Here is a 12,500-nt window from a genome sequence, read left to right on the forward strand (position 1 = left end):
TCAATGACATCTCTCTAATGGAGCCAGCTGGTTGTCAATGACATCTCTCTAATGGAGCCAGCTGGTTGTCAATGACATCTCTCTAATGGAGCCAGCTGGTTGTCAATGACATCTCTCTAATGGAGCCAGCTGGTTGTCAACAACATCTCTCTAATGGAGCCAGCTGGTTGTCAATGACATCTCTCTAATGGAGCCAGCTGGTTGTCAATGACATCTCTCTAATGGAGCCAGCTGGTTGTCAATGACATCTCTCTAATGGAGCCAGCTGGTTGTCAATGACCTCTCTAATGGAGACAGCTGGTTGTCAATGACACAGGCTGTGGATCAACCAAAGACCTACAGTCTCTATTAGAAGTGAGTCATCTCATCCCAGTATATTCTGTGGTGCCCCAAATCCTAATGAGTTCATTGAATATTGATTCATTTAAATCGGGTAACAATTAAACATAGTTAGTTATTGATAAATAACCATCATCCCATTAATCAAAGTCATGTTACAACAGTAGATTACTGAGGGGGGAAAAGAAACTCAATTTAATCCATTTTAGAATAAAGCTGTAAAGTAACAAAATGTGGAAAATGTCAAGGGGTCTGAATACTTTGTGAATGCCCTGTATCGTGGTGGAACAAAACACAGGGTTGTTGACTGAAGTAGACTGCCTGGCGTGTGTGTGTGTGTGTGTGTGTGTGTGTGTGTGTTTGACTAGATGTTGGAAAGTGGTTTCTATGTGTACAGAGAGGGTTAGGCTGTTATTTGTTTATGTGTGTGTGTGTGTGTGTGTGTGTGTGTGTGTGTGTGTGTGTGTGTGTGTGTGTGTGTGTGTGTGTGTGTGTGTTGTGTGTGTATATATATATAGAGGTGACGCAGGCCAGATGAGGGGATGTCGCTGGCTGGTAGCCCTGGGCAGCTGGGTATACACGCGCACACACACACACACACGCATACGCACACGCACGCACGCACACACACACACACACACACACAGCACCATTGTGTGACTCAGGAGATAGGGTGACATCAGAGACCGTTCTGAACACAGTGGGACCAGGAGGAAGGTTCAGCTCCAAGGACAGTTAATGATTAACTAAATATCTAAAATATACCCACACTGCTACTGACAGCAACGATCCAGTCTAATCCGATCAGTTTCTGTCCATAGGAGGTACAGAACCTGCTGTTTAAAGTTTCTGTGTGTTGGACTGATGCAGGGTGTGTGAGGGGTGTGTGAGGTGTGTGTGTGTTGTACTGATGCAGGGTGTGTGAGGTGTGTGTGTGTGTGTGTGTGTTGTACTGATGTGAGGTGTGTGAGGTGTGTGTGTGTGTGTGTGTGTGTGTGTGTGTTGTACTGATGCAGGGTGTGTGAGGTGTGTGTGTGTTGTACTGATGCAGGGTGTGTGAGGTGTGTGTGTGTTGTACTGATGTGAGGTGTGTGTGTGTTGTACTGATGCAGGGTGTGTGAGGTGTGTGTGTGTTGTACTGATGGAGGGTGTGTGAGGTGTGTGTGTGTTGGACTGATGCAGGGTGTGTGTGTGTGTGTGTGTGTGTGTGTGTGTGTGTGTGTGTGTGTGTGTGTGTGTGTGTGTGTGTGTGTTGTACTGATGCAGGGTGTGTGAGGTGTGTGTGTGTTGGACTGATGCAGGGTGTGTGAGGTGTGTGTGTGTGTTGTACTGATGCAGGGTGTGTGAGGTGTGTGTGTGTTGGACTGATGCAGGGTGTGTGAGGTGTGTGTGTGTGTTGTACTGATGCAGGGTGTGTGAGGTGTGTGTGTGTTGTAGTGATGCAGGGTGTGTGTGTGTGTGTGTGTTGGACTGATGCAGGGGGTGTGTGGTGTGTGTGTGTTGGACTGATGCAGGGTGTGTGTGGTGTGTGTGTGTTGGACTGATGCAGGGTGTGTGAGGTGTGTGTGTGTGTGTGTGTGTGTGTGTGTGTGTGTTGGACTGATGCAGGGTGTGTGAGGTGTGTGTGTGTTGGACTGATGCAGGGTGTGTGAGGTGTGTGTGTGTGTTGGACTGATGTGAGGTGTGTGTGTGTGTGTTGGACTGATGCAGGGTGTGTGTGTGTGTGTGTGTTGTACTGATGCAGGGTGTGTGAGGTGTGTGTGTTGTACTGATGCAGGGTGTGTGAGGTGTGTGTGTGTGTTGTACTGATGCAGGGTGTGTGAGGTGTGTGTGTGTGTGTGTGTTGGACTGATGCAGGGTGTGTGAGGTGTGTGTGTGTTGTACTGATGCAGGGTGTGTGAGGTGTGTGTGTGTTGGACTGATGCAGGGTGTGTGAGGTGTGTGTGTGTTGGACTGATGCAGGGTGTGTGAGGTGTGTGTGTGTTGTACTGATGCAGGGTGTGTGAGGTGTGTGTGTGTTGGACTGATGCAGGGTGTGTGAGGTGTGTGTGTGTTGTACTGATGCAGGGTGTGTGAGGTGTGTGTGTGTTGTACTGATGCAGGGTGTGTGAGGTGTGTGTGTGTTGTACTGATGCAGGGTGTGTGAGGTGTGTGTGTGTGTGTTGGACTGATGCAGGGTGTGTGAGGTGTGTGTGTGTTGGACTGATGCAGGGTGTGTGTGTGTGTGTGTGTGTGTTGTACTGATGCAGGGTGTGTGAGGTGTGTGTGTGTTGGACTGATGCAGGGTGTGTGAGGTGTGTGTGTGTTGTACTGATGCAGGGTGTGTGAGGTGTGTGTGTGTTGTACTGATGCAGGGTGTGTGTGTGTGTGTGTGTGTGTGTTGGACTGATGCAGGGTGTGTGTGGTGTGTGTGTGTTGGACTGATGCAGGGTGTGTGAGGTGTGTGTGTGTTGTACTGATGCAGGGTGTGTGAGGTGTGTGTCTGTGTTGGACTGATGCAGGGTGTGTGAGGTGTGTGTGTGTGTTGGACTGATGTGAGGTGTGTGTGTGTGTGTGTGTTGGACTGATGCAGGGTGTGTGTGTGTGTGTGTGTTGTACTGATGCATGGTGTGTGAGGTGTGTGTGTTGTACTGATGCAGGGTGTGTGAGGTGTGTGTGTGTGTGTGTTGTACTGATGCAGGGTGTGTGAGGTGTGTGTGTGTGTGTGTGTGTTGGACTGATGCAGGGTGTGTGAGGTGTGTGTGTGTTGTACTGATGCAGGGTGTGTGAGGTGTGTGTGTGTTGGACTGATGCAGGGTGTGTGAGGTGTGTGTGTGTTGGAGTGATGCAGGGTGTGTGAGGTGTGTGTGTGTGTTGTACTGATGCAGGGTGTGTGAGGTGTGTGTGTGTTGTACTGATGCAGGGTGTGTGAGGTGTGTGTGTGTTGGACTGGTGCAAGGTGTGTGAGGTGTGTGTGTGTTGTACTGATGCAGGGTGTGTGAGGTGTGTGTGTGTGTGTGTTGTACTGATGTGAGGTGTGTGTGTGTGTGTGTGTGTGTGTGTGTGTGTGTGTGTGTGTGTGTGTGTGTGTGTGTGTGTGTGTGTGTTGTACTGATGCAGGGTGTGTGAGGTGTGTGTGTGTTGTACTGATGCAGGGTGTGTGAGGTGTGTGTGACTGTTGTACTGATGCAGGGTGTGTGAGGTGTGTGTGTGTGTGTGTGTGTGTGTTGGACTGATGTGAGGTGTGTGTGTGTGTTGTACTGATGCAGGGTGTGTGAGGTGTGTGTGTGTTGTACTGATGCAGGGTGTGTGAGGTGTGTGTGTGTGTGTGTTGGACTGATGCAGGGTGTGTGAGGTGTGTGTGTGTTGGACTGATGCAGGGTGTGTGAGGTGTGTGTGTGTTGGACTGATGCAGGGTGTGTGAGGTGTGTGTGTGTTGTACTGATGCAGGGTGTGTGAGGTGTGTGTGTGTGTGTTGTACTGATGCAGGGTGTGTGAGGTGTGTGTGTGTGTGTTGTACTGATGCAGGGTGTGTGAGGTGTGTGTGTGTTGGACTGATGCAGGGTGTGTGAGGTGTGTGTGTGTTGGACTGATGCAGGGTGTGTGAGTGTGTGTGTGTGTTGTACTGATGCAGGGTGTGTGAGGTGTGTGTGTGTGTGTGTGTTGTACTGATGCAGGGTGTGTGAGGTGTGTGTGTGTGTTGTACTGATGCAGGGTGTTTGAGGTGTGTGTGTGTTGGACTGATGCTGGGTGTGTGTGTGTGTGTGTGTGTGTTGTACTGATGCAGGGTGTGTGAGGTGTGTGTGTGTGTTGTACTGATGCAGGGTGTGTGAGGTGTGTGTGTGTTGTACTGATGCAGGGTGTGTGAGGTGTGTGTGTGTTGTACTGATGCAGGGTGTGTGTGTGTGTGTTGTACTGATGCAGGGGTGTGTGTGTGTGTGTGTGTGTGTGTGTGTGTGTGTGTGTGTGTGTGTGTGTGTGTTGGACTGATGCAGGGTGTGTGAGGTGTGTGTGTGTGTTGTACTGATGCAGGGTGTGTGAGGTGTGTGTGTGTTGGACTGATGCAGGGTGTGTGAGGTGTGTGTGTGTTGGACTGATGCAGGGTGTGTGAGGTGTGTGTTGGACTGATGCAGGGTGTGTGAGGTGTGTGTGTGTTGTACTGATGCAGGGTGTGTGTGTGTGTGTGTGTTGTACTGATGCAGGGTGTGTGAGGTGTGTGTGTGTTGGACTGATGCAGGGTGTGTGAGGTGTGTGTGTGTTGGACTGATGCAGGGTGTGTGAGGTGTGTGTGTGTGTTGTACTGATGCAGGGTGTGTGAGGTGTGTGTGTGTGTTGTACTGATGCAGGGTGTGTGAGGTGTGTGTGTGTGTGTTGTACTGATGCAGGGTGTGTGAGGTGTGTGTGTGTGTTGTACTGATGCAGGGTGTGTGAGGTGTGTGTGTGTTGTACTGATGCAGGGTGTGTGAGGTGTGTGTGTGTTGGACTGATGCAGGGTGTGTGAGTGTGTGTGTGTGTGTGTGTGAGTGTGTGTGTGTGTGTGTGTGTGTGTGTGTGTGTGTGTGTGTGTGTGTGTGTGTGTGTGTGTGTGTGTGTGTGTGTGTGTGTGTGTGTGTGTGTGTGTGTGTGTGTGTGTGTTGGACTGATGCAGGGTGTGTGAGGTGTGTGTGTGTTGTACTGATGCAGGGTGTGTGAGGTGTGTGTGTGTTGGACTGATGCAGGGTGTGTGAGGTGTGTGTGTTGGACTGATGCAGGGTGGGTGAGGTGTGTGTGTGTTGGACTGATGCAGGGTGTGTGAGGTGTGTGTGTGTTGGACTGATGCAGGGTGTGTGTGTGTGTGTGTGTTGTACTGATGCAGGGTGTGTGTGTGTGTGTGTTGTACTGATGCAGGGTGTGTGAGGTGTGTGTGTGTTGGACTGATGCAGGGTGTGTGTGTGTGTGTGTGTGTGTTGGAGGACTGATGCAGGGTGTGTGAGGTGTGTGTGTGTTGGACTGATGCAGGGTGTGTGAGTGTGTGTGTGTGTGTGTGTGTGTGTGTGTGTGTGTGTGTGTGTGTGTGTGTGTGTGTGTGTGTGTGTGTGTTGGACTGATGCAGGGTGTGTGAGGTGTGTGTGTATTGGACTGATGCAGGGTGTGTGAGGTGTGTGTGTGTTGGACTGATGCAGGGTGTGTGAGGTGTGTGTGTGTTCACCTCGTTGACGTTGATCTTGGACTTTGCAGAGGACTCCAGGAAAGCACAGCTGCTCCACTGTCTGGCCAGGTTCTGCCCTGCTCCTTCCCCACAACACGCTCATCCTCCAGATCACATTTATTACCCACCAGGATCATCGGAACCTGGAGGGGGGGGAGGAGGAGGGAGGGAGGGGGGGGAGGGGAGGGGGGGGGAGGAGGAGGAGGAGGAGGGGGAGGAGGGAGGAGGGAAGGGGGGAGGAGGAGGGGGGGGAGGAGGAGGGGGAGGGGGAGGAGGGGGAGGAGGAGGAGGAGGAGGAGGAGGAGGAGGAGGGAGGATGAGGGGGAGGGGGGAGGAGGGGAGGAGGAGGAGGGGGAGAGAGGAGGGGGGGAGGGAGGAGGGAGGGAGAGTGGGGGAGAGACCGGAGAGAGGGGGAGAGACCGGAGAGAGAAATGTAAAAAAAGAGTGGAGACAGGAAATAGTGAGGGAGATAATATAGGGAGGGAGATAATATAGGGAGGGAGATAATATAGGGAGGGAGATAATATAGGGAGGGAGGGAGGGAGATAATATAGGGAGGGAGATAATATAGGGAGGGAGGGAGATAATATAGGGAGGGAGATAATATAGGGAGGGAGATAATATAGGGAGAGAGATAATATAGGGAGGGAGATAATATAGGGAGGGAGATAATATAGAGAGGGAGATAATATAGGGAGAGAGATAATATAGGGAGGGAGATAATATAGAGAGGGAGATAATATAGAGAGGGAGATAATATAGAGAGGGAGATAATATAGGGAGGGAGATAATATAGGGAGGGAGATAATATAGGGAGAGAGATAATATAGGGAGGGAGATAATATAGGGAGGGAGATAATATAGGGAGGGAGATAATATAGGGAGGGAGATAATATAGGGAGGGAGATAATATAGAGAGGGAGATAATATAGGGAGGGAGATAATATAGGGAGAGAGAGAGAGAGAGAGAAGTTTTATATTATTCTAGGTCACATTTAACACTTTGATAGGTATGAAGGGTTTTTGTTATGTTGTTGAATTCATAGGCTCTATAGAAAATTACTTTTTCCACAAGCACAGCTGAGTTAGTGAGAGAGAGGAATGAAATGAAACACACAGCTGAGTTAGTGTCCTCTCCTGGTTTACTGTAGAGAAAGAGGAATGAAATGAAACACACAGCTGAGTGTCTCTACAGACAGGTGGATAGGTGGTCTGTAACCCTCTAGTCTCTAGACATGGAGAGTTGGTCTGTAACCCTCTATTCCCTAGACATGGAGAGGTGGTCTGTAACCCTCTAGTCTCTAGACATGGAGAGTTGGTCTGTAACCCTCTAGTCTCTAGACATGGAGAGTTGGTCTGTAACCCTCTAGTCTCTAGACATGGAGAGTTGGTCTGTAACCCTCTAGTCTCTAGACATAGAGTTGGTCTGTAACCCTCTAGTCTCTAGACATGGAGAGGTGGTCTGTAACCCTCTAGTCTCTAGACATGGAGAGTTGGTCTGTAACCCTCTATTCCCTAGACATGGAGAGTTGGTCTGTAACCCTCTATTCACTAGACATGGAGAGTTGGTCTGTAACCCTCTAGTCTCTAGACATGGAGAGTTGGTCTGTAACCCTCTAGTCTCTAGACACGGAGAGTTGGTCTGTCACCCTCTAGTCTCTAGACATAGAGAGTTGGTCTGTAACCCTCTAGTCTCTAGACATGGAGAGTTGGTCTGTAACCCTCTAGTCTCTAGACATAGAGAGTTGGTCTGTAACCCTCTAGTCTCTAGACATGGAGAGTTGGTCTGTAACCCTCTAGTCTCTAGACATAGAGAGTTGGTCTGTAACCCTCTATTCCCTAGACATAGAGAGTTGGTCTGTAACCCTCTAGTCTCTAGACATGGAGAGTTGGTCTGTAACCCTCTAGTCTCTAGACATGGAGAGTTGGTCTGTAACCCTCTAGTCTCTAGACATGGAGAGTTGGTCTGTAACCCTCTAGTCTCTAGACATAGAGAGTTGGTCTGTAACCCTCTAGTCTCTAGACATGGAGAGTTGGTCTGTAACCCTCTAGTCTCTAGACACGGAGAGTTGGTCTGTAACCCTCTAGTCTCTAGACATAGAGAGTTGGTCTGTAACCCTCTAGTCTCTAGACATGGAGAGTTGGTCTGTAACCCTCTAGTCTCTAGACATAGAGAGTTGGTCTGTAACCCTCTAGTCTCTAGACATGGAGAGTTGGTCTGTAACCCTCTAGTCTCTAGACATAGAGAGTTGGTCTGTAACCCTCTATTCCCTAGACATGGAGAGTTGGTCTGTAACCCTCTATTCCCTAGACATGGAGAGTTGGTCTGTAACCCTCTAGTCTCTAGACATAGAGAGTTGGTCTGTAACCCTCTATTCCCTAGACATGGAGAGTTGGTCTGTAACCCTCTAGTCTCTAGACATAGAGAGTTGGTCTGTAACCCTCTAGTCTCTAGACATAGAGAGTTGGTCTGTAACCCTCTATTCCCTAGACATGGAGAGTTGGTCTGTAACCCTCTAGTCTCTAGACATGGAGAGTTGGTCTGTAACCCTCTAGTCTCTAGACATAGAGAGTTGGTCTGTAACCTCCCTCTAGTCTCTAGACATAGAGAGTTGGTCTGTCACCCTCTAGTCTCTAGACATGGAGAGTTGGTCTGTAACCTCCCTCTAGTCTCTAGACATAGAGAGTTGGTCTGTAACCCTCTAGTCTCCAGACATGGAGAGTTGGTCTGTAACCCTCTAGTCTCTAGACATGGAGAGTTGGTCTGTAACCCTCTAGTCTCTAGACATAGAGAGTTGGTCTGTAACCCTCTATTCCCTAGACATGGAGAGTTGGTCTGTAACCCTCTAGTCTCTAGACATGGAGAGTTGGTCTGTAACCCTCTAGTCTCTAGACATAGAGAGTTGGTCTGTAACCTCCCTCTAGTCTCTAGACATAGAGAGTTGGTCTGTCACCCTCTAGTCTCTAGACATGGAGAGTTGGTCTGTAACCTCCCTCTAGTCTCTAGACATAGAGAGTTGGTCTGTCACCCTCTAGTCTCTAGACATGGAGAGTTGGTCTGTAACCTCCCTCTAGTCTCTAGACATAGAGAGTTGGTCTGTAACCCTCTATTCCCTAGACATGGAGAGTTGGTCTGTAACCCTCTAGTCTCTAGACATGGAGAGTTGGTCTGTAACCCTCTATTCCCTAGACATGGAGAGTTGGTCTGTAACCCTCTAGTCTCTAGACATGGAGAGTTGGTCTGTAACCCTCTAGTCTCTAGACACGGAGAGTTGGTCTGTAACCCTCTAGTCTCTAGACATGGAGAGTTGGTCTGTCACCCTCTAGTCTCTAGACATGGAGAAGTGGTCTGTAACCCTCTAGTCTCTAGACATGGAGAGTTGATCTGTAACCCTCTAGTCTCTAGACATGGAGAGTTGGTCTGTCACCCTCTAGTCTCTAGACATGGAGAAGTGGTCTGTAACCCTCTAGTCTCTAGACATGGAGAGTTGGTCTGTAACCTCCCTCTAGTCTCTAGACATGGAGAGTTGGTCTGTAACCCTCTATTCCCTAGACATGGAGAGTTGGTCTGTAACCCTCTATTCCCTAGACATGGAGAGTTGGTCTGTAACCCTCTATTCCCTAGACATGGAGAGTTGGTCTGTAACCCTCTAGTCTCTAGACATGGAGAGTTGGTCTGTAACCCTCTAGTCTCTAGACATGGAGAAGTGGTCTGTAACCCTCTATTCCCTAGACATGGAGAGTTGGTCTGTAACCCTCTAGTCTCTAGACATGGAGAGTTGGTCTGTAACCCTCTAGTCTCTAGACATGGAGAGTTGGTCTGTAGTGGTCTAGGTTCTGAAAGTATGCCCAAGGCCATTTCCTGTGTAACTGTGTTTTAACCCCGTGCGACCGAGCCTGAAGCCCAGGTGTACATGTTTGGGCAGGAACACACACGTGTCATCTGCCCAAGGTTGGCAGCATGCCATCTGCTCTCCTAGCATCTCAGTGTGTGTGTGTGTGTGTGTGTGTGTGTGTGTGTGTGTGTGTGTGTGTGTGTGTGTGTGTGTGTGTGTAGAGTAGTTGTGTCTTTTTCTGTGTGTGTGTGTATGTATTCATGCGTGCATCCCTGCATGTGTGTGTGTGTGTGTGTGTGTGTGTGTATGTATTCATGCGTGCATCCCTGCATGTGTGTGTGTGTGTGTGTGTGTGTGTGTGTGTATGTATTCACGCGTGCATCCCTGCATGTGTGTGTGTGTGTGTGTGTGTGTGTGTGTGTGTGTGTGTGTGTATGTATTCACGCGTGCATCCCTGCGTGTGTGTGTGATAACTTACATCGTCAGTGTCCTTGACTCGGAGGATCTGTTCTCGTAGGTCTTGCAGATCGTTGAAGGTGGACTGGGCTGTGATGGAGTAGACTAACGCAAAGCCCTGGCCATTCTTCATGTACAGATCTCTCATGGCTGTGAATTGTTCCTGTGGAGGAGAGAGAGACATACAGGAAGCTGAAGACTTGTCATTAGGGGCTGATAACATGGGCAAGGATCCAATCTAAAGGCGCCATTAGGGGTGATAACATGGGCAAGGATCCAATCTAAAGACGTCATTAGGGGGTGATAACATGGGCAAGGATCCAATCTAAAGACTTGTCATTAGGGGGTGATAACATGGGCAAGGATCCAATCTAAAGACGTCATTAGGGGGTGATAACATGGGCAAGGATCCAATCTAAAGACTTGTCATTAGGGGGTGATAACATGGGCAAGGATCCAATCTAAAGACGTCATTAGGGGGTGATAACATGGGCAAGGATCCAATCTAAAGCCTTGTCATTAGGGGGTGATAACATGGGCAAGGATCCAATCTAAAGCCTTGTCATTAGAGGTGATAACATGGGCAAGGATCCAATCTAAAGCCTGGTCATTAGGGGGTGATAACATGGGCAAGGATCCAATCTAATGCCTTGTCATTAGAGGTGATAACATGGGCAAGGATCCAATCTAAAGACGTCATTAGGGGGTGATAACATGGGCAAGGATCCAATCTAAAGACGTCATTAGGGGCTGATAACATGGGCAAGGATCCAATCTAAAGACGTCATTAGGGGCTGATAACATGGGCAAGGATCCAATCTAAAGACGTCATTAGGGGCTGATAACATGGGCAAGGATCCAATCTAAAGACGTCATTAGGGGGTGATAACATGGGCAAGGATCCAATCTAAAGCCTTGTCATTAGTGGGTGATAACATGTGCAAGGATCCAATCTAAAGATGTCATTAGGGGGTGATAACATGGGCAAGGATCCAATCTAAAGACTTGTCATTAGGGGGTGATAACATGGGCAAGGATCCAATCTAAAGACGTCTTTCGTGGTGATAACATGGGCAAGGATTCAATCTAAAGCCTTGTCATTAGAGGTGATAACATGGGCAAGGATCCAATCTAAAGACGCCATTAGGGGGTGATAACATGGGCAAGGATCCAATCTAAAGACGTCTTTCGTGGTGATAACATGGGCAAGGATCCAATCTAAAGACTTCATTAGTGGTGATAACATGGGCAAGGATCCAATCTAAAGCCTTGTCATTAGAGGTGATAACATGGGCAAGGATCCAATCTAAAGCCTTGTCATTAGGGGGTGATAACATGGGCAAAGATCCAATCTAAAGACGTCATTAGTGGTGATAACATGGGCAAGGATCCAATCTAAAGCCTTGTCATTAGAGGTGATAACATGGGCAAGGATCCAATCTAAAGATGTCATTAGGGGTGATAACATGGGCAAGGATCCAATCTAAAGATGTCATTAGAGGTGATAACATGGGCAAGGATCCAATCTAAAGATGTCATTAGAGGTGATAACATGGGCAAGGATCCCATCTATAGCCTGGTCATTTGGGATGATAACATGAGCAAGGATCCCATCTAAAGCCTGGTCATTAGGGATGATAACATGTGCAAGGATCCCATCTAAAGCCTGGTCATTAGGGATGATAACATGTGCAAGGATCCCATCTATAGCCTGGTCATTAGGGATGATAACATGGGCAAGGATCCCATCTATAGCCTTGTCATTGGGGATGATAACATGGGCAAGGATCCCATCTATAGCCTGGTCCTTAGGGATGATAACATGAGCAAGGATCCCATCTATAGCCTGGTCATTAGGGATGATAACATGAGCAAGGATCCCATCTAAAGCCTTGTCATTGGGGATGATAACATGGGCAAGGATCCCATCTAAAGCCTGGTCATTAGGGATGATAACATGTGCAAGGATCCCATCTAAAGCCTGGTCCTTAGGGATGATAACATGGGCAAAGATCCCATCTATAGCCTGGTCATTAGGGATGATAACATGGGCAAGGATCCCATCTATAGCCTGGTCATTAGGGATGATAACATGGGCAAGGATCCCATCTAAAGCTTTTCTCTTTATCTTGTGTAAATATTTGCCCTGCACACTTCACCTGGCTTGGATGGGGTGAGCCTCAGTACCATTCCAACTGAGTTAACAAGATGTTAGATCACAGTAGAGACACTGAAGACAGTGTGGAGGAGGCTGATCACAGTAGAGACACTGAAGACAGTGTGGAGGAGGCTGATCACAGTAGAGACACTGAAGACAGTGTGGAGGCTGATCACAGTAGAGACACTGAAGACAGTGTGGAGGAGGCTGATCACAGTAGAGACACTGAAGACAGTGTGGAGGAGGCTGATCACAGTAGAGACACTGAAGACAGTGTGGAGGTGGAGGCTGATCACAGTAGAGACACTGAAGACAGTGTGGAGGAGGCTGATCACAGTAGAGACACTGAAGACAGTGTGGAGGCTGATCACAGTAGAGACACTGAAGACAGTGTGGAGGAGGAGGCTGATCACAGTAGAGACACTGAAGACAGTGTGGAGGAGGAGGCTGATCACAGTAGAGACACTGAAGACAGTGTGGAGGAGGCTGATCACAGTAGAGACACTGACGACAGTGTGGAGGAGGAGGCTGATCACAGTAGAGA

The 12,500-nt window shown here is 48.6% G+C and overlaps 1 pseudogene; it reads right to left on the reverse strand.

Moving 5' to 3' along the window:
- Positions 1–12,500, reverse strand: part of LOC135531925 (ras-related protein Rap-1b-like) — a 49,560-nt pseudogene that overhangs the window by 10,000 nt on the left and 27,060 nt on the right.

This window comes from Oncorhynchus masou, unplaced genomic scaffold, assembly GCF_036934945.1.
Source record: "Oncorhynchus masou masou isolate Uvic2021 unplaced genomic scaffold, UVic_Omas_1.1 unplaced_scaffold_1669, whole genome shotgun sequence".
In the NCBI taxonomy this organism is placed as follows: Eukaryota; Metazoa; Chordata; class Actinopteri; order Salmoniformes; family Salmonidae; genus Oncorhynchus; species Oncorhynchus masou.